This window comes from Alexandromys fortis, unplaced genomic scaffold (assembly GCF_014885135.2).
Source record: "Alexandromys fortis isolate MF-2015 unplaced genomic scaffold, M_Fortis_MF-2015_v1.1 scaffold_95, whole genome shotgun sequence".
In the NCBI taxonomy this organism is placed as follows: Eukaryota; Metazoa; Chordata; class Mammalia; order Rodentia; family Cricetidae; genus Alexandromys; species Alexandromys fortis.
In genome coordinates, this window is record NW_026067990.1 from 4,752,154 (window position 1) to 4,777,066 (window position 24,913).

A 24,913-nucleotide genomic window follows, 5' to 3' on the forward strand; every position below is an offset into this window, starting at 1 on the left:
GTATGAAAATACTAAATTTTCTTTGTTTTACTGATGCAAAGAATAGAGATCAAAACACTTCTAGTACCTATCTAACACCTCCTTGCTAGCAAGTTATACTAACTACCACACCAATAATTTGCTGTTCTAATAACTTGCTAGCCCTGTAGGCACCATACTTGTCATTGGCTCTGCCACATTAGTACAAAGTTCCAAAAGAATGTCTTTCTATTTGACGTGTCTGATAATCAGAACCTGTGTTTAACTCCCTGAGTCTTACAGCATGAATAAATTTGACTTTTGGGTGGAGTGATACTGAATCAATTCAGGGATGAGAGGAAGTGTCCATTGATTTGTCCCTCGGTCTTGTGGCCAGGAGATTGCTGTGGTTCAGCTGCCATATTCACCTCTCCCTGGATTTGGAATAGTTCTCAAATAGGAGGGGCACAGACCCTAACGTAATTAGTACTTGCTCCACTCTGGGCCTGTTTCTTTCTCTTCTACACCTACTCACAAGCCTCCTGCTCTGGCTGAGCGCTGTGGTAGGAGCTCTGGCAGTACTATTGTTATGTCTAGGCTCCAGGGATCAGGAAATCAACTATGTTCATAGCAGCATTATTTGTAATAGCCAGAACCTGGAAACAACCTAGATGCCCTTCAATGGAAGAATGGATGAAGAAAGTGTGGAATATATACACATTAGAGTATTATGCTGCAGTAAAAAACAATGACTTCTCGAATTTTGCATGCAAATGGATGGAAATAGAAAACACTATCCTGAGCGAGGTAACCCAGACCCAAAAAGATGAACATGGGATGTATTCACTCATAATTGGTTTCTAGCCATAAATAAAGGTCACGGAGTGTATACCTGGTGAACCTAACGAAGCTAAAGAAGAAGGTGAACCCAAGAAAAAACATATAGTTATCCTCTTGGCTAAGGGAAGTAGATAAAATTGCCGGGGACAAAATTGGGATCTTGGGGGTGGGGTGGGTTGGGGATAAGGGGGGACAGGGAGAGAAAAGTAAGAAGGGGAGGTTTGGGGGAACTTGGGGAAACAGGAAGATTGGGATAAAGGAAGGTCGGATAGGAGAGCAGGGAAGCACATATCTTAGTTAAGGGAGCTTCCTTAGTGTTGGCAAGAGACTTGAACCTAGAGTGGCTCCCAGGAGCCCAAGGCGATGTCCCCAGTTAGTCCCTTGGGAAACTGAGGATAGGGAACCTGAACTGACCCTATCCTATAGCATTACTGACGAATATCTTTCAGGAAATCAAGACAGCAAAATTCTTCTTATTCAAGGATATTGCATCTTTAAGTTACAGAAGAAATCCAATTTAAGACAATTAGAAACTCAGAAACTCCATCAAACCAACCTATTCATTTCTTCCTGCAGTAATATTCCTGGAATAGCATTCAGCATGGCTTAGAGGATACATGCTCAAATTCCAGTGCCTTCTATGTATTTCATCCTTTATAAAATGGGGATAATTAACGGATTATAATACTTGGTCCTGATTCTTAGTATAGTTGTAAAGATTAAATGAAATAACTGATGTAGCATGTTACATTTTTTTTACAATGAACACTCCATCACAGAATTTGAAATAAAACAATTGCTTCCACTAAAGGCAGATGTTATGAACACTTTGTTACTACACTTCAGCAGCAATAGCACTTCAAGATCCAGCACCAGGCCAAATGTGACTCACCAGCAAAGCAAAATAATACCTGTGTGGTTTGAGTTGGAGAAGTCAGAACTCTGCTGATAGGATTAGCTCCTGCAGCACACAGTGACTCTGGTCATGATGACTTGAAGTAGTAATAACGCCCAGGTTTTCAAATTGCAGGTCTCCCTTTACCTGTTATGGGAAGAAAAGCTTAAGGGTCCACAGAAAAGCCATACACTGCCTTCAAAGTGATACAAATAACGAATGATAAAAAATGAGATTGAAACTAAGATCTTTTATGTGGAAAGCACCTTCCTTATTTGAAATGCTCATTGGATGACATATATATGTCTATTTGTCTGTCTGTCTATCTATCTATCTATCTATCTATCTATCTATCTATCTATCTATCTATCTATCTTTCAATAAGAAGATCAGGAAATCCATACTACCATTCGACAGGATTGCTGTTATTGCCATTTTGCCCAATGTTTTTTTTTTTCTTTCTGTACCTTCTATATGCACTTTATTTGAATCCCAAGACTCTGACAAGACATTTAGTGTTTTGGCTAGAATACCAGGATGACTTTCTAATCAACGTTTGACATTTGACATTTGATAAATGTTTAGGTTTTAAATTCTACAAGGGAAAGATTCCAATAAGCTTCTAACCACACATGATTCATTAATAAGATGGATTCCATAATGAAATCACAAAAACATAGTTCAGTGGAATGGCCTAAATCAGAGAATGAAGCACAACCCCATCCTTACTCTCTAGAAGCATGCTCAGGGGTATGCCCTCTATCCAAAAATAGCGTTCAGGTTCATGCTCATTCAAGCACAGGGATGGGGCATCAAATGAGAAGACCACATGATCTTCGTACACTCACTCAGTCCTTTTGCTGTCAGAAATGCAGAGCCTAGACACTAGGTATTTGGAATCAACTTCTGTTCTCCCTGAATTATTTCAACTCCAGCTGCAGCCTGCATTTCAAACTCCCTGTTCTCTTTCCAGCCCACAGTCTTATTAACAGCTTATGTCTGCCTTTGTTTATTAGTGACAAGGGAGGGGGTGTTTCCGAAAAGTGCCTGAGGTAGGTCATAATGTCCTTCTATTAGAGTCTATCTTAATGGAGGATGTGCTGTACCATCTTGGGAAGAGGAGAGAGTTGAGGAAACTCCCTGTTATCCCCAATCCCTTAACTAAGATGAGCTAAGTTGTTTTCCCAGGGCTCATCCTGTGATTACTGACTGGCTGGCATTCCTTGGGGAAGCAGGAACTAACTCTATTGTCTTATCCATCTTGACTAATAAATAAATGAAATGAGGAGCCAAGCAGCCCCTTTGTTAGATAGCACCTCTGTGAAGCAGGTGTCTATGTTTAGAGAAGAAGGGGCAGGGAAAAGGTAAGGGTTTATTCTTCAGGGATGGGCAGGTAGAATAACGATCTGCCAAATGTTAACATTCAAGATGTTTTAGCTAGGCTGCAAATGAGACTTTTGCCTGCCTTGGTGCAATGCTGTCAGAGTAATTGCACATCCCTGGGCAACGAGCACATGAACATCAGGGGAAAAAAAAAAAGACGTATGACCTGTGCCTTAGAATTGAGAGTTATGGGATCATGGTCCACCAATTGCCTAGATGATTGAATTAGGAGGAAAATAGCTGGCCTAATAGCCAGACATATTGAATCCTCAGGTCTCAGCTCAAATATCATCTTCCGTGAGCTAGCTCCACTTTGGCATGCCATTTCATGAAACGTTTGACTGACATAGTGTTCTTGCATTGGTGATGCAGAAGGGCTTGTGCCTCTCCTATTTGGCCACTGGCTTTGGGGATGCCTTTCCTCTGCTCTTGGCAGAACCACACAAGGCTTGACCTGTGTACAGTGGCTGTCTCCTTTCACTGCCTCTGATGAAGATGGTGGAAAGTGTTGGTGATTACCACTTCTCTGGCTTCACTGTGCTGCACGTCCAGCTCTCCTATTCCTGGGCCATCTCTCACCTCAGTGGATGTGTCCTGAAGCTATTGAGGCTCTTTGGGTGGCTGTGAACACTGTTCCTTCCTGCCACTTGGTCTTTTCTGTATTTTTTGAATTGTAAAATTCCTGAGCCCCTTCTTTTCTTTCTGAACCTCCCAAGTGTTAGTTTCAAGTTTTCTTTTAGGTTTCAAGTTTTCCTTTTCGTTTTCTTTTGCGTGTTCAAAAACCATTGCTCTATACTTTCCCAGACACCTAGGCTTCCCAGTTATCTGACCACACACTTGTTTGCTTTTAGTGTATGTGGTACTGTATCCTTAAAAATGAATGAATGAGTAAATGAATAAGCAAACAAGATTTTATTACACTCTACCCCTTTACCTACTATTTTTGGGTTTTCCTGAACATGTAATAACCTGGTTTTAAAAATCTGTTTATCAGTTCTTTCCATTGCCATTCTTACTAGAACATAAAGCTCTATTCATTTTTGTGTTGCAAGATCCTATAGGATTAGATACACGAGAAATGTTTCAAACCAGTGAATGAATATATAAATGAAGAGATCTGATATAATGAAGACAATGGAAATTATATTAGCAGTTAATAGTTGCTGAATACTGCACTTTCGCCCTTTAATCCCCACAGCAGATCTACACGAGCTGTCTTTATCCTTTTATTTTGCACTTAAGGGAAATTGGACTTGGTTTAGTGAATTAATTCTGTGGTCATGGGATCACATCTTAGAAACAATGACAGAGTCAATGTTTGATTCCAAGCCAGGAAACAATGATTTAGATATACCAGTCTAAAGGAGTCACTTGGTAATACTTTGAATTAAGTTGTGCTTTTGAGTGCTTTTCCATTTTTCTACCCAGCTTTGTGAAACTATGTCATTAAAATGGCCACATGAGGTGAATATTCCTTTTTCATCACTTAAACTATAGGCCACATTATCATATCATGTCATAGCTCATTATCATAAGCTCAGAATAGCAAAGCAGAACACGTCCCACTGTTTGATGATTGAAAGAGTCTTGTATATTCCTTGGGTTCCACTGTCAGTTCACATAGAGCCTACATCAGATGGTGGATAAAATTCCCTTCTTTCTATGTGTAGGAGGGAACATTGAAGGCCATTGTAAGGAATTACATGGATCTAGACTTGTTGGAGGTGAGTGTTTTTTAATGCCAGAGAATGTGATGACTTCTTACTCATTGTTTGAGTTGCTTCCATTTTTGACATTTCAATTGGTGTGTAATGCTAGTCCCCCAAATAAAAGGCAACAAAAATCAATCAGGACACAAAACTACACAGACTCAAAGATGCCTACTAAGGTCCTCAAAGATAGTACACATTTTGTGTGTTTTATATGCAGTCCAAAGTTAGCAGTGTTCCTTCAAAGGATGATTTCTTCATGGGAACTCCCAGGCACTACCAACAATCTGGCTGGAAAAATTGATTAAGTTGCATTTTCATCCCTGGTTCAGTTCATTGTCAGAGCAGCCACATCATTATCTCCTGTTTATAAAAATTAAAGTTTCCATTGTGATTTTGTATTATAATTAACCAATAAAAGTTGTGATGCTCCTTTTAGAGGAGACCTACATTTGAGCGGGAGACCACGTATCTGTGACAAGCTCAGGAGGTCACTCTCTTCTTTCAAAAATTGACAGACCGGGCAGCAATGGTGCACACCTTTAATCCCAGCACTTGGGAGGCAGAGGCAGGCAGATCTCTGTGAGTTTGAGTTGAGTTCCAGGACAGTTCCAGTTCCAGAATAGTTCCAGTTCCAGGACAGGCTCAAAAAAGTACAGAGAAATTTTGTCTCGAAAAACAAAATAAATAAATAAATAAATAAATAAATAGAAAAAAATTGACAAGCTCTGGCACCTTCTACTCCTTTCAATGTCTCCTTTCTCCAAGAACCTCAGACTGCAAAATATTTCTATTCTACACAATGAAGGTGGAAGTAACTGGGTCCCCTCTTAGTGTTGAAGTGCCTAGCAGTCTCCCTGAGTCATTCTTCTCTGTTTCTGTTTAGATGGGTCAAGATTATACTTACATCTTTTGCAAATTCACTGAGATCTTGAAGTTCTCTTCAATAATCTGTACTGAAGCACATCTAATGAATAAATCACCGAGGGACATATAGGATCCTGTCACTTCAATTTCTCTCATGTTAGGAAAAAGCACTTATTTTTCTTTTACCACATCTTAACTCCAAATATACTTTATCAGTTTACTGAGCCCTACTACTGAATATATTCTATCAATTTCAGTTATAAATTGTCCAGCTAGAAAAGTACCCCGAGTGATTCATTCCCATATCTCTTTGACCAAATACTTCAGGGCTTCTCACACTATTTGCGTAATTTCATTTAAGAGCCAGAAGCAGAGGCTTTTGAGTTTGCAGGGAGCTTGGACACTTAGAAAGCTCTTGTCTTTAGAAAAGTGCTGGGACTGTGCTGGGTGGTAAAATGCTTGCCTAGCACACAAAAGTTACTAGGTGAGTCTCTAGCATGACTAAAGCAACAGCAATCACTTGAGAGGGTGTGTGCAAATGAACAATGCTCAGGAGCCGCTGTAGGCCTTGCAAATCAAAGTGGTAGAAGTTAATGTGTACCCAAGATCAGAGACCACAGAATTGTTTAACTTCCACCATGCCCTAAGTCCACAGTTGTATTGTCTATCATCGATACCGATTAAGAATTTCTAATCAAGAAAGAATTTGAATGTTGCTTTTTTTTTTCTTCTCTAGTGCCCAGTCAAAGGCCTGAATCCTTGTAGATCATCCACATATGAACAAAGAGTTAGAGATGCTCCAAAAATTTCATTTTCATTAATTACTATCTGTCCTTGCCAGAAATACCAATGCAATTTCAATTGTATTTCATTCAGAACTTCCAACTCCAGGGACCAAAACATTAAGTAATATCTTCTTGGAAATTACAAAGGACCCTTTGGAAATCTTTGAGTTTCTTCTGTGTACTCATATTTAAGCATACCAAAACAAGCTAACGTATTTTTGATCTAGTAGGTTTGAGTTTGACAGATTCTTATTTGAACGGAGTCATGATTGTGACTCAGCCTGGGCCCCACTTGGCAGGCACCTTTCTGTCTTATGAAACAGAGACGTGAACCCAAACTGTAACTAAGGTATTTTAAATACCCAAGGAAAAAAAATCCCCCTCAATCTCAGCCTGAGCTGCAAAGAGATTGAGATACAATAGAAGCCTCTAAGCAACATTTTGGATAGTTCAGAGTTCTGCATAGCACCCTGGTAAACAACTGTGGACTTGACTACACTGGGAGAAATCATTTCCCTGGACCAGACTGATTGCTTTGTAGCCGATGAGGTATAGTTTTATTGATCCCTACTTGTTTTGCTGTTTTAAATTTTTATAGACTTGTCAGATTCCTGTCTTCTTTTCTGCAGTAACATTTTCCAGCAGTGTATCAACCTTCAAATTGGACTGCTTGTGTATTTCGTAATGGGAATTTGAAGAGCTGATTTTTATTGTTCTCCTAGAAGTAGTATGTAAGGGACAGTCATTAAGTGCGTCTCTTGATGAATGACAGTATCTGCTAATCAATGTTTTTGTTTTGTCAAGAAGCTTTAAAATGTTAAATTGCTAGGGACTAGAGACTAGATGCTTTTCAGAAAAACAGGTCTTTCCCTTCCTACTTATCACTCTTTACTATATCCAGAAACAAGAGCAAGTCTAGGTTTCTCTGAAATTGATCTTTGTTTAAATGTTTTTAAATATAGCAGATAATGAAAACTTGACCCCACTTATCTATAAATTTAATATTATTAATCAGAAACTGTCCTTTCTCATATAAAACTCATAACATTCTTGTCAGTTGATTAGTTTTTGATATTTTATCAAGTCTATATCAGAAAGTAAAATTCTTTAGTTGAATGTGGCAATGGACCAATTATAGTGACTTAGAAGTGATCTGATTGTGTTATTTTGATATTTAGCTTATGTTGTATATAATTCTAGATATATAATAGAGTATTTTAGCAAATATATTCAGAATTTCTTCGTACATTTAAAACGTTCACTCAGGAAGCATAATTTTCTTATTTAAGTATTTCTCAATAGCTATTTCATAAGCAAGATTTCAACTAATATGATGTTTCTCTTTGTGATACCTACATATATGTACACATACATACATACACACTCATGCATGCATACACACACAGAAGTAAATAAATAAATGTAATAAGTATAATTTCAAAGATTTTTTCCAAAGAATCTTTATGATCCAAGTGAGGTAGCTCACTCCTATATTTCTAGCACTTGGGAGTCTAAGGCAAGTGATGGAGGTGGGTCATTTGCAAATCCTGTCTCAAAATAAAGACTTTGTTTATGCCACAAAACGAGTGCCATGTTTATCCTGTTATGGTATGACCATTCAAATAACCACTTCTATTATGTGTCTTCCTTAACCATGGTAACAGGTATTTAATATCATCAAGTCTGCAACTCAGAAGCCTGTGAGTTCAGACAACCGATTTTAACATTCCCCCATGGAACACTCACAACCAAGAACAAAACTCTTCTTCGTGTGTTTTTGCTGGTTTCCCTTAAAATGTTGCTTCACGAATCTAAAATTATTCAGCTTTTCTACTCTCTCCCTGAGAATTGTGGGGAATGTTGAGTGTATTAAATCTGATTCCCCCACTCAACACACACAGAATCCTTCTATCGATGTGTTCACGTCCATCCTGTTGTCACACACTCTGCATTAACTATTCCTTTCCTTTATTGTCTCCGGTTAAGCAGTTATTTAGGTTGATTGTCCCCTTTCTTACTTGCCAAGCTCTCATACACACTGCTCTTTGCATCTGAATTTAGTTGTCTTCTGCTCAAACTGTAGTATACAACTTTCTTTAAAGTTCTTTACACTGTTACTCCTTTCAGTTCTCCTTTGAAAATAGTAGTTGAGATTTTCCTTTTCCTCTTTTAATGGCATGTTAACATGGCAAAGCTGTCTCGGTTTCTACCAACAGTATCAGTGCTTTAAGGAAACCACCCCTTTTAGTTCAGATAAGAAATCTGTTACATTAAAATCTATCTCCAGAAACAATCTTGTTTTCTTTCATTTCCTTGAAATACTTTTTACTCTTTAGACTCCTACAGTTTCATTATAATGACTCCAGGCATGCATGGTACTGTTTTAGTTCATCTTTCCAGGAATTTAATATGTTTATAAAATCTCAAGATTTGTGCCTTTTCCTTCATTCTTGAAAAAATATTCTTATTATATCTTTGAAGGTTTTAATGCATCCATTCAATTTTTAAATCTCTGTTCAAAAAATCTTGTTACGCTTTCATTTGAGTTTTCATGTCTATGAGCATTATTTTTATAATTCCCATATGTTTACCTGTCTGTACTGCAGTCTGTTTATTTATTCTCAGAAATCTTCCAGTTTATTGCTTCTTCAGATCTGCATGGATTCAAAATAGCAAGAAGCTTTAATAATTCAATTTCCATGAATCTTAACATCTTCAGACTAACTGGAAATTCACTTTGAGTTCACTTATTAAGTCACCATTGTGTTGTAATAGAAAGAGCCTTTGATATTTTTCCTGATACTAAGTGCCTAATGAATATTGAAAGAATGAGCCCATTCCCCTGTATAACAGACCTGTGTCAAGTGAAGAAATGTATATAAATTTTATGTTCATTAAAATAAACCTGATTTTTTCCTTTATGGAACATGAGTTGGTATGGTACTTACTGAAAATACAGTGCACAAGAGGATGCCATGTACGCAAAGATCATTGGAAGTTTCTGGAGGGCTGAGGTATAGAAGATGGAAGGGACACACGGTGTTTCCACAAGCTCAGAAAGTCACAACTGCCTTGTCTGCACACTCTAGCATCATGCAACGGCAGGTCAGCTGTGCTCTTGGCAGAGTGAGATCTCCCCTCTTCTGTGCAGGTTTTCTGGTGACAGGATATGGAGAGGTAGGTACAGGATAGCATGGAGGTCGCTGCAAACAGTCCTCCCCTTGGTATTGTAATTAAATCAAGGAGTGTCAGTCCAGTGTTAAATACTAAAAATGGGGAGGGAGGAGGAGTCATCATTTTAGCAGAAACACAAACTGGTCTAACATCCCTCTTTCCACTTATTTATTGATTTTCTTATAGGAAACATGCTGTGTAAATCACAGTGTCCAAGATAGACTTTGTATGTGCTGATATCTGGGAGGCTGTGTTGACAGACATTTGGATTTTATCCTTAGTGATCTAGGAAACTGCACAGATTTGTGCATAGGTAATCTAGTAGAGTTTAGTTCTAAATGGCTACTGTGGTGATTGTGCTAAGTGGAAAAAATGAAGAGAAAAAAATCCAAGGCTAAAGCCAAACTAGAGGAGTCCAGGAGAGTAAGTGTAGTAGTTTGGGCAGGTAAAGGTAGTGAACATAGATTATTATTCAAAGTAGTAGGATTTGGAACTAAATTTGGAAGCACATAGAAACTGCAGATGGAGTCTAGTAGTTCAGCATATGGAGAAAAGAAAACAACCAGCTGCATTCCTAGGTGTTCTTTTCTTTAGGATGGGGAGAGAAACAGAAGGAACAGATGTGAAGAAACGAGGAGCAAGAGTTGTAGTTTCTTGTACAGACATCGTGGAAATCAGTATAGCAGTTTCTCAGAAAATTGGGAATCAATCTACCTCAAGACCCAGCAATAGAACTCTTGGGAATATACCCAAAGGATACTCAATCATCCCACAAAGACATTTGCTCAACTATGCTAACAGAAGCATTATTTGTAATAGCTAGAACCTGGAAAAAACCTAGATGCCCCTCAACTGAAGAATAAATAAAAAATGTGGTACATTTATACAATGGAGTATCATTCAATGGAAAAAAAAACACGTCTTCAAATTTGCAGGCAAATGGATGGAACTACAAAATAACCATCCTGAGTGAAGTAACCCAGACCTAGTAAGACAAACCCGGTATGTACTTATTCATAAGTAGACATTAGACATAAAACAAAGGAAAAGCAGCCAAGAGTTCACAATCCCAGATAAGGCAGGAAACAGGGAGAACCCTAAGAGAGACATACATGGATCTCCCTTGGAAGGGGATATAAACAAGATCTCCGGAGCAATTTTACGAGCATGGGAGTGTGGAAGGAGAGTGGAGTGGAGAGAAAAGGATAGGGGAGGAGAATATGAAGGAATGGGAAAATGGAGTTGTGGGAAAGTCAGAGAAGGAGAACAAGGAAATAGAAACCTTGATTGAGGAAGCCATTATATGGTTAGCAAGAAATCTGGCACTAGAAAAATTCCTAGGAATCCACAAGGATGACCCAGCTAAGAATCTAACCAATAGTGGAGACAATGCATTAAAACTACTCATCCCCGGCAGGCAGATTGATGCGTACCTTAATTGTCATCATAGAACCTTCATCCAGCAACTGATGGAAGCAGATGCAGAGATCCACAGCTAAAGAGTGGGTCAAGCTCCTGGAGCTCAGTTGTAGAGAGGGAGGAGAGATAATATAAGCAAATGGATCAAGACCATGATGGTGATACCCACAGAAACAGCTCGCCAGAGCTAGTGGGAGCTCACTGTCTCTGGACTGACAGTTGGGGAACCTGCATAGGACCAATCTAGGCCCTCTGAATGTGGGGGACAGTTGTGTGGCTGGGGCAGTTTGTGGGGTCACTGGAAAAGGACCCGGTATTTATTGCTAGTGCATAAACTGACTTTTTGGAGCCCATTTCCTATGGAGGGATACCTTATTCAGCCTAGATACTGGAGGGAGGGCCTTGTTCCTGCCTCAAGAGATATGCCAGTCTTTGCTGACTACCCATGGGAGGCCTCACCCTCTTTGAAGAGTAGATGTGGAGTGGCCTGGGGAGAAGGCTGATAGAGTAGGAGGAGGGCAGCGAGAGGGAACTGGGATTGGTATGTAAAATAAAAGAGTTTGTTTTAATAAAATAAAATTTAAGAAAATGCTTGTAGTTTCCACATACAGTATTGTTAACTTTTCCATTGATGTGCTGATGTGGCATGTGAATATATTTTATTACCATTGGTTAACATAGAAGCTGTTTGGGGCCAATGGAAGGGCAGAATAAAGCCAGGTGGGAAATCCAAACAGAGATAAAGAGAGAAAGTAGGTGGAGTAAGAGAGATGCCATGTAGCTGCCAAAGGAGACAGACACAGGACAGAGCCTTACCTAGTAGGTCATAGTCTCATGGTAATACACAGATTAACGGAAATAGGTAAATTTAAGATGTAAGAGTTAGTTAGAAATATGCCTGAGTCATTGGTCAAGCAGTGTTATAATTAATACAATTTTGTGTCATTATTCAGGTAAGGGCGGCCAGGAAACGAATGAGCAGTCTCTGCCTACAATATGATAAGATACCAGGACAAGGCAACTCATAGAAAAAAAAAAGAGTTTATTTGAGCTTAAAATTCCAGAAAGGTAAGAGTCTGTCATGGCAGAGAATCATGGGAGCAAGCAACAGGCATACTGAGAGCTCACATTTTAATCCACAAAGGGGAAGCAGAGAATGAACTGGGAATGGCACATAGTTACTGCAGCAAGTTTACACTTCCTAAGCCTACCTAAGCAATGCCACCAAATGGAGACCAAATATTTAAGTATCTGAGCCTGTTGGTGACATTCTCAATCAAACAACCACACCTACCAACTGATAGAGGTCATACATAGGGAATATTGTGTAAGGACTGTTTGTTAAGAAGTCTGAATATAGTCCTGTATGCAAACCATACAGTTGGTGGAGGTTTGGACACTAGTATATAGTGTGATCTGCTTGTGCCATTAAAAATGTTGTTCAGCTTCCACTGGCAGTCCACCTCAATTAGATAGATGTCTAGGCATTGTGGTGCTAATTCAAATGTATTCTCGATGAAGTAAAAGAACATCATGACATCCCAGGTCTTTTCCATTTAAATTTGTGTTCTTATTCCATCCTCCCATTTTCTCTAACTAAAACATAGATCATTCCCTGGTCATAAACCCAGACACATTCATATGTGCAATCAAGTCAGAAAGTCTTTTAGGGATCTTTCCCACTTTCCTGGTTCATACTTCTGAGGTACAGACAGTATTCTGAGAGAAGAATGTACCAGTTACTTTTGGATACATGTACTGCATGGAAGTTTGTTTGTTGATATCCAAGTATTAGCAGGCCAATTCGTTTTTGTCCTAGCTTGACATGTTTGCCATTTAGAAATTTCTTTCTCGTTGTGGCTGCTTTATAGCTTAAGATTCAGAAGGCTTTTTTTGAGTATACACCACTTGGGACATTCAGTGTCAGTTTTTCTTGAAACCACCCCAGGTTTTTCTAGTTTGCCACCCTTGACAGCCACTTCCACCCAACTGGGAGAATCTGCATGATGTCCCTGGCTTGTATACTGAAGAAAAAGATGATAATATGACCTTCCCTAGCCTTGGAAGGATGTTCCATGGGATGTGTGCATAGGGGAGAGCTTGAGAAAGGTACTCTAATGAAAACAGCAGTGGCATTATAATCTGCTTAAGAATCGTGACATTTGGAAATTATATTTAAACATGGGGTTCTATAACCTCATGTTTCTCCTACTCACATATATCAGCTGTAGTCTATAGTCAGTAAATGCTCAGTTTTTTCAGAGTCTGATAACACCCACCCCACCCTCATAAGTCTCTGCTTTTATTTCCCCTCTTCCATATCCTTCTAATATTCAAGATCCAGAAACACCCAATTTAGGATTGAATAGAGAACTAAATAATGGTTAAAGAACCCAAGAAAAAAAAGACAGCGTGTTGACCCTAAGTTTCACATCTGCCAATCTGACAAGTGGAATTAGAGCAGAGGGAAGGCTAGTCCCAGCAGCAGAGAAATAAATGCTAAAATAAACTCCCTCAAGGAGAGGAATATCTGCAACAGTTTTAATGCAAGCATATCTTTCTGAACCCTTGTGAGAAGCCCGAGAGAGAGAGAATAGGTGAGAAGGCTGGAGACAATAACTGCTCGCCTGATTCTCTCCCTCACACAGAGTAGCAAGGAGATAATCTGCATCTACAAAATTGCTCTGCTATCTTGTGAAGATGTTAAGAGAAATGATTTCATTCTTTGCTTCTTACAAATTCCCCTTTCTTCAGAAGATGTGAGGGGTTTAATCATATCGTAGTTCTTTCTGAATCATCTACAAAAAGAGAAGCTCGGGATGCTTCAGCATGGTGAGGAAAGACACCAGCAAACAGGATTTTAGAAGTACTGACTAAAAGGAAAATATTCCCTCTGTTTCTCCCTCAAAGACATGAAGTGGGTGCTCAAACTGTCAGAGTTCTTCAGTGCCTGAGAAAAAGTAAACCACCTACACCTACGGTGTACTCAGTAGCATGTTCCTGTCTTGGTCCCTAGTAGATATTTGCCAATGTTTTTCTCTTCTCTTTGACCTCGTGCTAGTTTTTGGTAACAAATAAGTGAGTCATATAAGAGGTACTTGTTCTCAGACAACTTACAGCTTTTAGACAGTTACCTAGTAGGTGTGCACGGGATCTATACTCCTCTGCTTTCTTTTTGCTAATTTCCACCTCTCCTAGGGATCTCTCTTTGGGTTGTTATTGTTAATGGTGGGAGGATATTTAAACACAAGAGCAAATATGCCACTTGTTGAATGAGAGAGACCTGCTGTTCCCCTGACATTTCTTCAGGCATGTGCAGTTTGATTTCAGAGGCAGTTGGTGGTTTGTTGGCAGCATTTCTGAAACCCTGACTTGGGTTACCTAACCTGCCCCGTGAGTTTGGAAAGGTCCTCATCTAGGCCAAAGAAAGATAGGGACTATGGGTCATTTGTCATAGAGAAAATATTCCTATAATCCTGAACCTAGGCCAGCGCCCTGATACTGAAATGCCTTTTTGCGATAAATTGCCATGGCTGATCTTATGACACGGTGTGAAAGTTGATATCCATCTCCAGCAGCTTGGTATAAATGAGAGAGAACTCTTTGGGTCCAAGTCTGCTTAATGAGCAGGTGTTTCCAGCCTCAGGTTGCCCCCTCACAGTCTCCTGAGCTCTGGACATCATATATAGTTCTGGAACAGCAAAGATGTAGCAGCTGTAAAACATCTGTTGTAACTCCCTGCTGCTTGGCTATTTCACCGGTGACTTTCTTTTATACATTCCCAACAACTGCCCAATGTCATGTGGCTGGAGGGTCTTCTCTCACATCGTTCACTATAGTTACTGATCTGTAGAGTATGAACAAGTCTAAGCCTTGAGATCTATGTGCATTAGCCAACCAAGGCAGACTGGAACACCTTCCTGCAACATTACACTGGATGATGGGTATAAATTCTTATTGCCAAACATATTATCACCTTAGTCTAATATTCACAGATGCTGCTACAGCAGGTGGCATCCTAGAATGTAAGGATACATATGGAGCACCATCCAGAAAGTGATATCAGAGGAAGATCTGGGAAGGCATGCCAGGCAGGGCAAATCAAACATAAAAGTCCCAGACAAAGAATGGCAGTTGATTTAGCAAAATTAGGGTATCCTGGTTACATTCCAGTAGCTGGTGAGTAGCTGGGTCAATCCACTTATCTGTCTAACTCCAAAGTCTCTGTTTTTGCCCAAATTTAACCTGATGAAGGCAAAACTAGGAATGTCTTATTAAGAATCAGGAGACCATTTAAAATGTATGGAGGAAACATATTTGGTGAAAGCAGTATTTTAGGAAGATTGCTTTGGGGACTATGTGCAAGTTGACTAACATAGTGAGAGAATAGAAATAGAGAATAATTGGGGTGTACGCTGAAAGAATAATTTAGAACTCACTGCTGTGTGCTTAGATATTGATATTTAATTCTCCTACCATAATATTTATCACATATGCTTTTTTTAGCTGACATAATATTTATACATTTATATGCTCTAAAGTGGTGCTTTGATGTATGTATACATTGCAGAATGATTAATAATCAAGCTGATTAACAAGGCTCTCATTTCACATAATTATTTTCAAGATGAGAATATTTGAAGATTATTTTCTTAGTTATTTTAAATATAAGCTACAACGTTGACCATAGCCACAACATTATACAGTAGAACACTCTCCTCTGGTCCACCTGAAACTTTATACACTACCATTGTCTTCTCTTCTGCCCTACTTCTGGAAACACTGTGATTTCTCCTTACTTCTATATTTGATGATTTTAGGTTCTCTCTGCAAGTGAGATCATTCAGTATTTATCTTCCCATAGTTCACTTACTTTGAATGGCAGAATATTCTCCAAGCTAATCTGTGTGAAGGTCACAAATGATAAGATTTCCTTATTTTTTAAAGACTGAATCATATTCTAGTTTTTTATATGTGCCACAGCTTATTTATTCATCTGTTAATAAAATATAGGTTGAGAAAATAGGTTGATTCAATGTCTTGCCTGTTGTAAGTCACACTGCAGTAAACACATGAGTATGAATATCAGTATATCAATTTTGTTTGCTCTGTATATATACCTGTCATGGCATTGCTAGATTATATATAGTTTCCCATTCAATTTTATAATGAGTCTCCATAGTGTTTCCTACAATAGCTCTACTAGTTCATATTCTTGTATACAATGAAGATTTCCTTTTTCTCCACATGTGTGCCATCACTATGCTCTTCTATTTTTGGTAATTTCCATGACAACAAGTGTCCAGTGATACCTCATTGTGGCTTTGATTTGCTTGTCTTTGGTGTGGCTCGATTGTCTTAATTCACTCTGTTGAAAATAAAACAAATAAGGGGAGTTTACTTAGACTGCAGGTCGCATTCCATGGTCTTGAGCCAAGTCAAGGACTGATGCAGACACCATGGAGTCATGTTGCCTATTGGCTTGCTCCTCCTGACTTGCTTACTTTTCTTTTTTTTTATTTTAATGAAATGTTTTATTTTTCATCTTTTTAAAATTTATTTTACACACCAACCACAGTTTCCAATTCCCTGTGTCCTCCAGATTCATCCCCCTATCCCCAAATCCACTCCTTCAACTCTACTTAGATGGGGTAAGGCCTCCTATGGGAATCAACAAAGCATGGTACATCAAGCTGAGGCAGGACCAAGCTCCTCTCCCATGCCTCAAGGCCAAACATCCCACCATAGAGAATGGGCTCCAAAGAGCCAGCTCATGCATCAAGAACAGGTCCTGCCACTACTAGAGGATGCACAAAAGAACAAGCTACACAATTGTCACCCAGATGCAGAGAGCCTAGGTCGGTCCCATGCAGGTTCTCTAGCTGTCATCCAGAATCTGTGAGCTCCCAGGTCAGCTGTCTCTGCAGGATTCTTCATCATGATCTTGACCCTCCCCCACTTTGCTCATACAATTCCTCCACCTTCTCTTCAACTAGACACTGGAGTTTGACCCAGTGTTTGGATGTGGGACTCTGCATCTGGTTTCATCAGGTACAGAATGAAGGTTCTATGATGACAACTGGGGTAGTTACCAATCTGATTACAGGGGAAGGCCAGTTCAGGTGCCAACCCCACTATTGCTAGGAGTCTTAGCTGGGGTCATCCTTGTGGGTTCCTGGGGGCTTCCTGGAACCAGGTTTCTCCATAACCCCACAGTGGTCCTCTCCCCCATTACTCTCCCACTCCATCCAGCCCACAACTCGACCATCCTGATCTCTCATGTTCTCATCCTCTGCTCCCCTCCCTTTTACCCTCCCCTGTCCCCAGTTTATCCTGGACATCTCATCAATTTCCTCTTCCCAGAGGTATCCATGCATCCTCTTAGGGTCCTCCTTGTTGCCTAGCTTCTCTGCAGCTGAGGATTACATCCTGATTATCCTTTGCTTTACACCTAATATCCACATATGAGTGAGTCCATACTGTGTTTGTCTTTCTGCCATTTGGTCTTATTGACAATGTCCTTTGCCATACAGAAGCTCATCCGTTTCAGGAGTTCCCATTTATTAATTGTCAATCTCAGTGTTTGTACTACTGGTGTTATATTCAGGAAGTAGTTTTCTGTGCCAGTGCATTCAAGGCTACTTCCCACCTTCTTTTTCATCAGTTCAACTACTTTTGTTATGCAGTCTATGCTCACCTTCCCAAGGGATAACATCGCCCACAGTGGGTTAGGGTCTCTGATATAAATTAAGAAAATGACAAACATACATGACCACAGGTCAGTTTGATGGAGACAATTTTTCAGTTGAGCTACACACTTCCTAGGTGTTTCTAGTCTAGCTCAAGTTGAGAAAAACTAAGCAGTACACTGATACTTGCCAACTTTTGGTATGCATGTTGTTCACTTGTATATTTTCTTCAGAAAAATATCTGTTCATTAATTTATCTATTTTATTTCATATTATTATTGGCTTGATTTCTATGAGTTCCTTGTTTTTTTTCTTAATTTATTAGATTTTTTTAAAAAAAATACCAATCCAACTCGGGAGGCAGAGGCAGGCGGATCTCTGTGAGTTCGAGGCCAGCCTTGTCTACAAGAGCTAGTTCCAGGACAGGAACCAAAAGCTATGGAGAAACCCTGTCTCGAAAATCAAAAAAAAAAAATACCAATCCAAATCCCCACTCTTTCCCCTCCTCCCATTCCCTCCACACACCCTCCCACTCCATCACCTCAGAGACGGTAAGGCACTTTGCTTTGTGGAAGGTCCAAGGCTCTCCTACTATATCTAGGCTGAGCTAGGTATACATCCAAAGAGAATGGGTTCCCAAAAAGCCAGTATATGCAGTAGAGATAAATCCTGATGCCACTGCCAGTGAACCCTCAGACTGCCCCAGCCATACAACTGTCACCCACATTCAGAGGGATTAATTTGGTCCTATGCTTATTTCTTCCTAGTCCGGCTGGAGTTGGTGAGCTCCCATTAGCTCAGGTAAACTGTTTCAGTGGATGAACCCATCCCAGTCTTGACATCTTCTATCATTCTTTCCACTCTTCAACTGGACGTTGGGAACTCAGTCCAGTGCTCTGATGTGGGTCTCTGCCTTTGTTTCCATCTGATGCTGTATGAAGTTTCAATGGTGATATTAAAGATAATCATCAGTCTGACTACAGGGCAAATCAAGATCCTTGTATGTTTTATACATTGATTTCTCATTATATATGAATATCCTCACTCCATATTCATAGATGTTAACTACTTAACAATGACTGATATGTAAATTTGATTGTAGAAATCACTATATAACATATATTAAGTCATCAAACTGTTTCTTGCATATGTTCAATTTTATTTGCCAATTATACTTTAATAGAGATATAAAAAATAAGTTTCAAAGTAAGAGAGGCCCAAGAGAAGTATCAAATATATGTACAAATTACCTGTGTTTTCCTAGTGCAAGAGTGCAAACACGGATATATTGGGGCCATTTCAAGGGCAAGACACAAACTACAGCCTTGGGAATTCACGGTGTAGAGACATGGAAAAAAGAACAAAGGGTTATTACTTTCTTCTTCTTGCTTACAAGGGGTCAGGTGGCAGTAAAGGGTACATGTAAAAGCCCTGGAGACAGGGACTTATTAATTGTTCTTGCCAGCAGCAAACATGGACGAATGTTCTGGTGATGTTGCTGTTGCCCAGAGAATTTTATTGAGTTCTTATTGCTCTGTGGTCTAGTCTCTGGAACTCTCAAAATTATCTTGCCATCTCCTAGAGGCTGTACCGTTTGACTTAGGCTATGCATCAGAGGATAGCTATGGCAGAGCAGTTGTCTAAGTAATGGGAGCAGTAATGATGCCTGCTTTACCCTACCTGCTGAATGATTTGGTTTAGCATGCTCGCTTTCACAAGAGAGTTTTGTTTTCTTTGTTTCGTGTCTTGTTTTTTGAGCACCACAGCCCTCAGATGTCAATGTGATATAGTTACTGGTTAGTTATTGTCTTAGGGTTACTATTGCTGAGATGAAACACCATTTCCAAAAGCAAGTTGTGGAGGAATGGGTTTATTTGGCTTCCATGTCTGTATTATAGTCCATCATTGAAGGAAGTCAGGGCAGCAACTCAAACAGGACAGGAACCTGGAGTCAGAAGCTGATGCAGAGGCCATGGAGGGGTGCTGCTTACTGGCTTGCTCCCCATAGCTTGCTCAACTTGCTTTCTTATAGACCCTAGGACCACTTGCCCAGAAATGGCCCCACACACAATGGACTGGGCCCACCCCCATCAATCATCAATTAAGAAAATAGCCTACAGGCTTGCCTACAGCCTGATCTTATAAAGGAATTTTGTTAATTGAGATTTCCTTCTCTCTAATGACTCTAAATTGTGTCAACTTGACATAAAACTAGTTAATACGGGTATTATCAAGAAACTTTTAGTTAGCTTCATATTACTGAAAATGACACCTAGGATAGTTAGCTTATAGGAAGAAATGTCTTATTTTAGCGTATAGTTATAGAGTTTTTATTTCATGATCTCTTGAACCTATTTGATCTTTGCTTATAGCATGCCATTGAGTGCATGTAGAAGAGAAGCCCCACTTAACTCATAATAAAGAATTGACGATAAGAGGCCAGGATCCCACAATCCTTTTCTGAGGTTATGGTCCTAAGAACCTAATCTTTCCACTAGGTTAAATCTCTTAAAGCATCCACAACTTCCTAATAGTTCCAATCAGGCAACCAAGCCTTTAACAGATGTGCCCCTGGAAGATATTTCAAACTCAAACCATGCAATACTCCCAGTGGGATCATTTCTTAACTCATACAATCCTCTTAAGATAAGAAATGAATTGAATATGAGAGGCTAACAGTCACGCTGTCTGTCATATTCCATTCCATACACAGAGGTAGAAACTTTTTTATCGTAATCTTTGATGATTAATTATTAATACAGTTTTTTTTCAGAGAAGCCATTCTCCTTGCCCTTTCACTGCCAGGATGGAAAAGAAAGATAGCTCAGAGAACATTGAAATTCAATGTGTTTTTACACAAAGAGTCCATTGGCTGCCCATATCTACCCAATGTATATCACCTTATCTTGTTCTACCCATCTGTACTTGCATATGAGAGGATTCAAAGAATGCATACTCCATATATGTTAGCCTAAATATCATAAACTAACTACTTAAAATCACAGTCAGCCTTGACATAAGAATGTTCCTTTGTTTTCTTTCATGACACAGCATGTTGCTACTTAACACTGACTAGTCTGCTATTCACCATATTAGCCTGGTGAGGACACCATAGAAACCCTTGTACAGCAACCTCCAAAGTGTTGAGATTATATTCATGCACCACCACTCCTTACTAAGATTATAGTTTTGATAAATAATACAGCAAGATTTTTGTTAACTGATAAACATATCAACTATCATCACTATATGTGGAAACTCATTTTTTAAATTTCTTTTTGAGATTATATTTATAACATTTCCCTTTCCTTTCATTCCCTCAAAACCCTCCCATATATTGCTCCCTGATCTTCAAATTCAGGGCCTCATTTTTCACTAATTGTTATTGTGTGCATATAGTGTATACTCTATATTTCTAAATATAATCTTTTCAGTCTGTATAATGTTACTTTTATGTAAATTTATAGAACTGACTGGTTCACACTGGACAATCAATTGGTATGCTCTCCCCTGGGGAAGACCACCTCTCCTGCTCCTGGCTTTTCTCAGTTGCCTATAGTTTTTTTGTGTAGTGTTAAGGCCTTATGGGCTTTTCCCAATCCATGATGGCATGTCAATTGTGTCATCCTTGTTCAGGTCACATTTGGGCAGTCACATTGCTGAGACATCATGGGTGTAGTTTCTGATAGTCTTCTTCAAGTGTGTTTAAGTAATATACATATTAGATGAGGTCAAAAGAGACAGACATGAGCTCTTCATTCCTTTCCCTGTCTGCTCCACTTCTACCAGTTGATGTGTGTGTTATGTGTCTTCATCTTCAATGAGGGGCAACATATATGTTGGGGTCATCCAGCAGCAAATGTGATGGCTTCAACATAAATGAGACACTGAATCATGAGCATGTTGCACACCAAGTGTGTGTGTCTCAAGAGTCTTGGTACTAGACAGGTGTTCCCTAACTCTGTAAGCCAAAGGAACTCCTGCTATCTTTAGGGGCATTTGTCAAAATTCTAGGAGTCCTTAGCATTATTATACTGATTACAAGAAATTATTAGCATGTTATGGGATGATACCAGAGTTGTAAAATTCTCTGCATTGAGTGTAATTCTTCCCTTAGCAAGGAATTATCTGAATCAAATACCAATGTGTCACTATACAGAAACACTGGGAAGGAAACTCTCTATGAAATTTCAAGGATTATCAAAGGCTATAAGAAACAGTTAAAGTGTTTCAGCTTCACAAACTGGTGTCTGTATCACCAACATCAAAATTACTGGGTTGTTTATTAAAATTTATTTTTTCCTCCATACATACTCTCTCGTGGATAAAGGAACTTATGTTTTGAAGTATGCTGAATGTTTATTATGTGCACTAAAAATAAGAGTCATTAGAGTTATCACTGGACACTTAAAAGATACATTTTTTAAAATATTTATTTATTTATTATGTATACAATATTCTGTTCGCGTGTATGCCTGAAGGCCAGAAGAGGGCACCAGACCTCATTACAGATGGTTGTGAGCCACCATGTGGTTTCTGGGAATTGAACTCAGGACCTTTGGAAGAGCAGGCAATGCTCTTAACCGCTGAGCCATTTCTCCAGCTCCCTAAAAGATACATTTTAAAATACATATTTTAAATAGCAAGGGGAATACAATGAGACATATTTTTGAAAAGATTAAAAAATTAAAAATATGGGGCTGGAGAGATGGCTCAGAGGTTAAGAGCACTGACTGCTCTCCCAGAGGTACTGAGTTCAAGTTCCAGCAATCACATGGTGGCTCACAGCCATCTCTCCTGAGATCTGCTGCCCTCTCCTGGCGTGCAAGCATACATGGAAGGAATGTTGTATACAAAATAAATAAGTAAATCTTTAAAATAAATTAAAAATATGGTCTCAGTCTCAGATGAGTTAGTATGTAAAATATAATCTATGCATGGCCAATAAACTTATGAGGAGTTCAGTTTCTTTACGTAGTAAATCAAAGAAATCCAAATTAATAAAATTTTGTTTTAAATGATTTATTTTTTGAGAATTTCATACATGAATACAGTGGATTTTATCATGTTCAGCCCTTCGCCACACACTCTCTCTCTCTCTCTCTCTCTCTCTCTCTCTCTCTCTCTCTCACACACGCACGCACGCACACACACACACACACGCACACACACACACACTCACACACAAATTTATTATTATGTACAATTATTGTTGCCAGAATGCACTGATAGAAGTTATTTTCTTATATGTATTTATGTTTTAATAGCAACTATTGTTAATGAGCATAAAATGTATTCTGACATTGAAGCACACTACTGTTGAAAGGGTTAATTCAAATAATGGAGAGATCATACAGACAGATATATCATGAGTCCTTAAGTGTGGTGCATACTTGTAATTATACACCTAGAACACAAACTGATATTTTCTTTGTCATTCTTTTGCCTGAAAATCTGTTATAGATGTACATTTCTGCTTTGGGTACTGATGTTTAATATTAACATATTATGTGGCTGCTTACAATTTCAGTTGAACACATGTTTTATTAACAAAGATAATGTGGAAAATCTGTTAAATGGCATTAGGTGGAAGATCAGAGAAAAAAAAAGTTTAACTCCAAGTGTGTGGGAGGAAAAAAATCCACATTATCTTGGGAGAGGTTTAATAATGAAATTATTGCCAAGATATTAGTAGAGTATTAGATCTATTTGGTGGGTCTATGTGTACTTGTTAGCATGTTTGGAGTTTCAAAGCTTTCCTGCAAGAACTTACTCAACCACAAAAAGCAGAAATAAGTTCACTGAAACATCTACAGCAGAGAAGAGAGGTGGGAAAGATGCTAAACATTGTTCAGCTAAATTTCAGTAATTGGAGGCAGTGTGAAGAATCATAGATTCCATTTAAGTCTTGACCACGCCTTTCTCTCCGTGCTCTTATAAACATAGCATTATTAATAAGGGAAATTTGTCCACTGCAATTTGATACACTGTAGTACACATCTCATATTATTCTGATGTATAGCTAGCAATGGGAAGGTGGCTAGAACTGAGTAGTTGTTTGGGTGACAGCAACAGATTGAGGTTTGTTCATTTTAATTTACATTTCATAAATATCAAATAAACTGGATGTGTCATATAGTTTCAATAACACATCAAAAACTTTTAGAAATGAATGATTTTTTGTTTCATTTCCCCCTGAATGTTCCATATGCATTCCACTGCACTCCCTTGAGTTACTTATTATTTGTTGTCTTCATAGATACTAAATTGAATCTCAGAGGTTGTATTATGAATACAGTACACATACAGTAATATCCTCATTGGGTCATTTTGACAGGAGAACTCGTTTTCCCCGTGAATAAGAAACAGCTAAACTATTGTTAAATTCAAAGCCACTCAAGGCCATACTAATTGTATTTGGAGATTGAGCCTGGGAATGTAAGCCATCATTATAGGGTGCATGCAAACATATTGCTTATGACTATATGCAGTACAACTTTGCAGATTCCTAAGAAAATAAGAAGAGTTGCTATAAGCTAAGGGATTTTGTTTATCAGAGATTTAGTCTGATGATAATTTGTCACATGTCACACTTGGCTCAGTTCTTCAGATAAGAGGAGTTAGGTTTTAGCTATTTGTGCAGGTGTGATTGCATTCTTGCAAACAATAACATGCTCATCATAATCAGATACCTCTTTGACTCTGTAGTGTCACAGAGCTGATAAGTAGAATTAGGTACCTCCAATGCTGGTTTCCTTTCTTTGTAAGGAAGAAGGAAGGAAGGAAGGAAGGAAGGAAGGAAGGAAGGAAGGAAGGAAGAAAAAGAGAAAGAAAGAGAGAAAGAGAAGACAGTAAGAAAGGTTAACTCGGGGGATTAGTTAGAAAGGCCCGGATGAAGGTTCTTCTAAATCAAATATGGGAAAATAAGAAACATCTATTATCATATGACAAAAGCATTTGTTCAATATGTTCATAGCAGCATTATTTGTAATAGCCAGAACCTGGAAACAACCTAGATGTCCTTCAATGGAAGAATGGATGAAGAAAGTGTGGAATATATACACACTAGAGTACTACTCTGCAGTAAAAAAAAAAAAAAAAAAAAAAAAAAAAAAAAAAAAAAAAAAAAAAAAAAAAAAAAAAAAACAAAAAAAAAAAAAAAAAAAAAAAAGAAAAGAAAAAAAAAAAAAAGAA

General features: G+C 38.7%; 1 protein-coding gene across 1 annotated transcript in view; it reads left to right on the top strand.

Annotated features, from left to right (window-relative positions):
- Fgf13 (fibroblast growth factor 13) overlaps positions 1–24,913 on the top strand; it is a 489,037-nt gene that overhangs the window by 210,534 nt on the left and 253,590 nt on the right. The window lies entirely within an intron of this gene.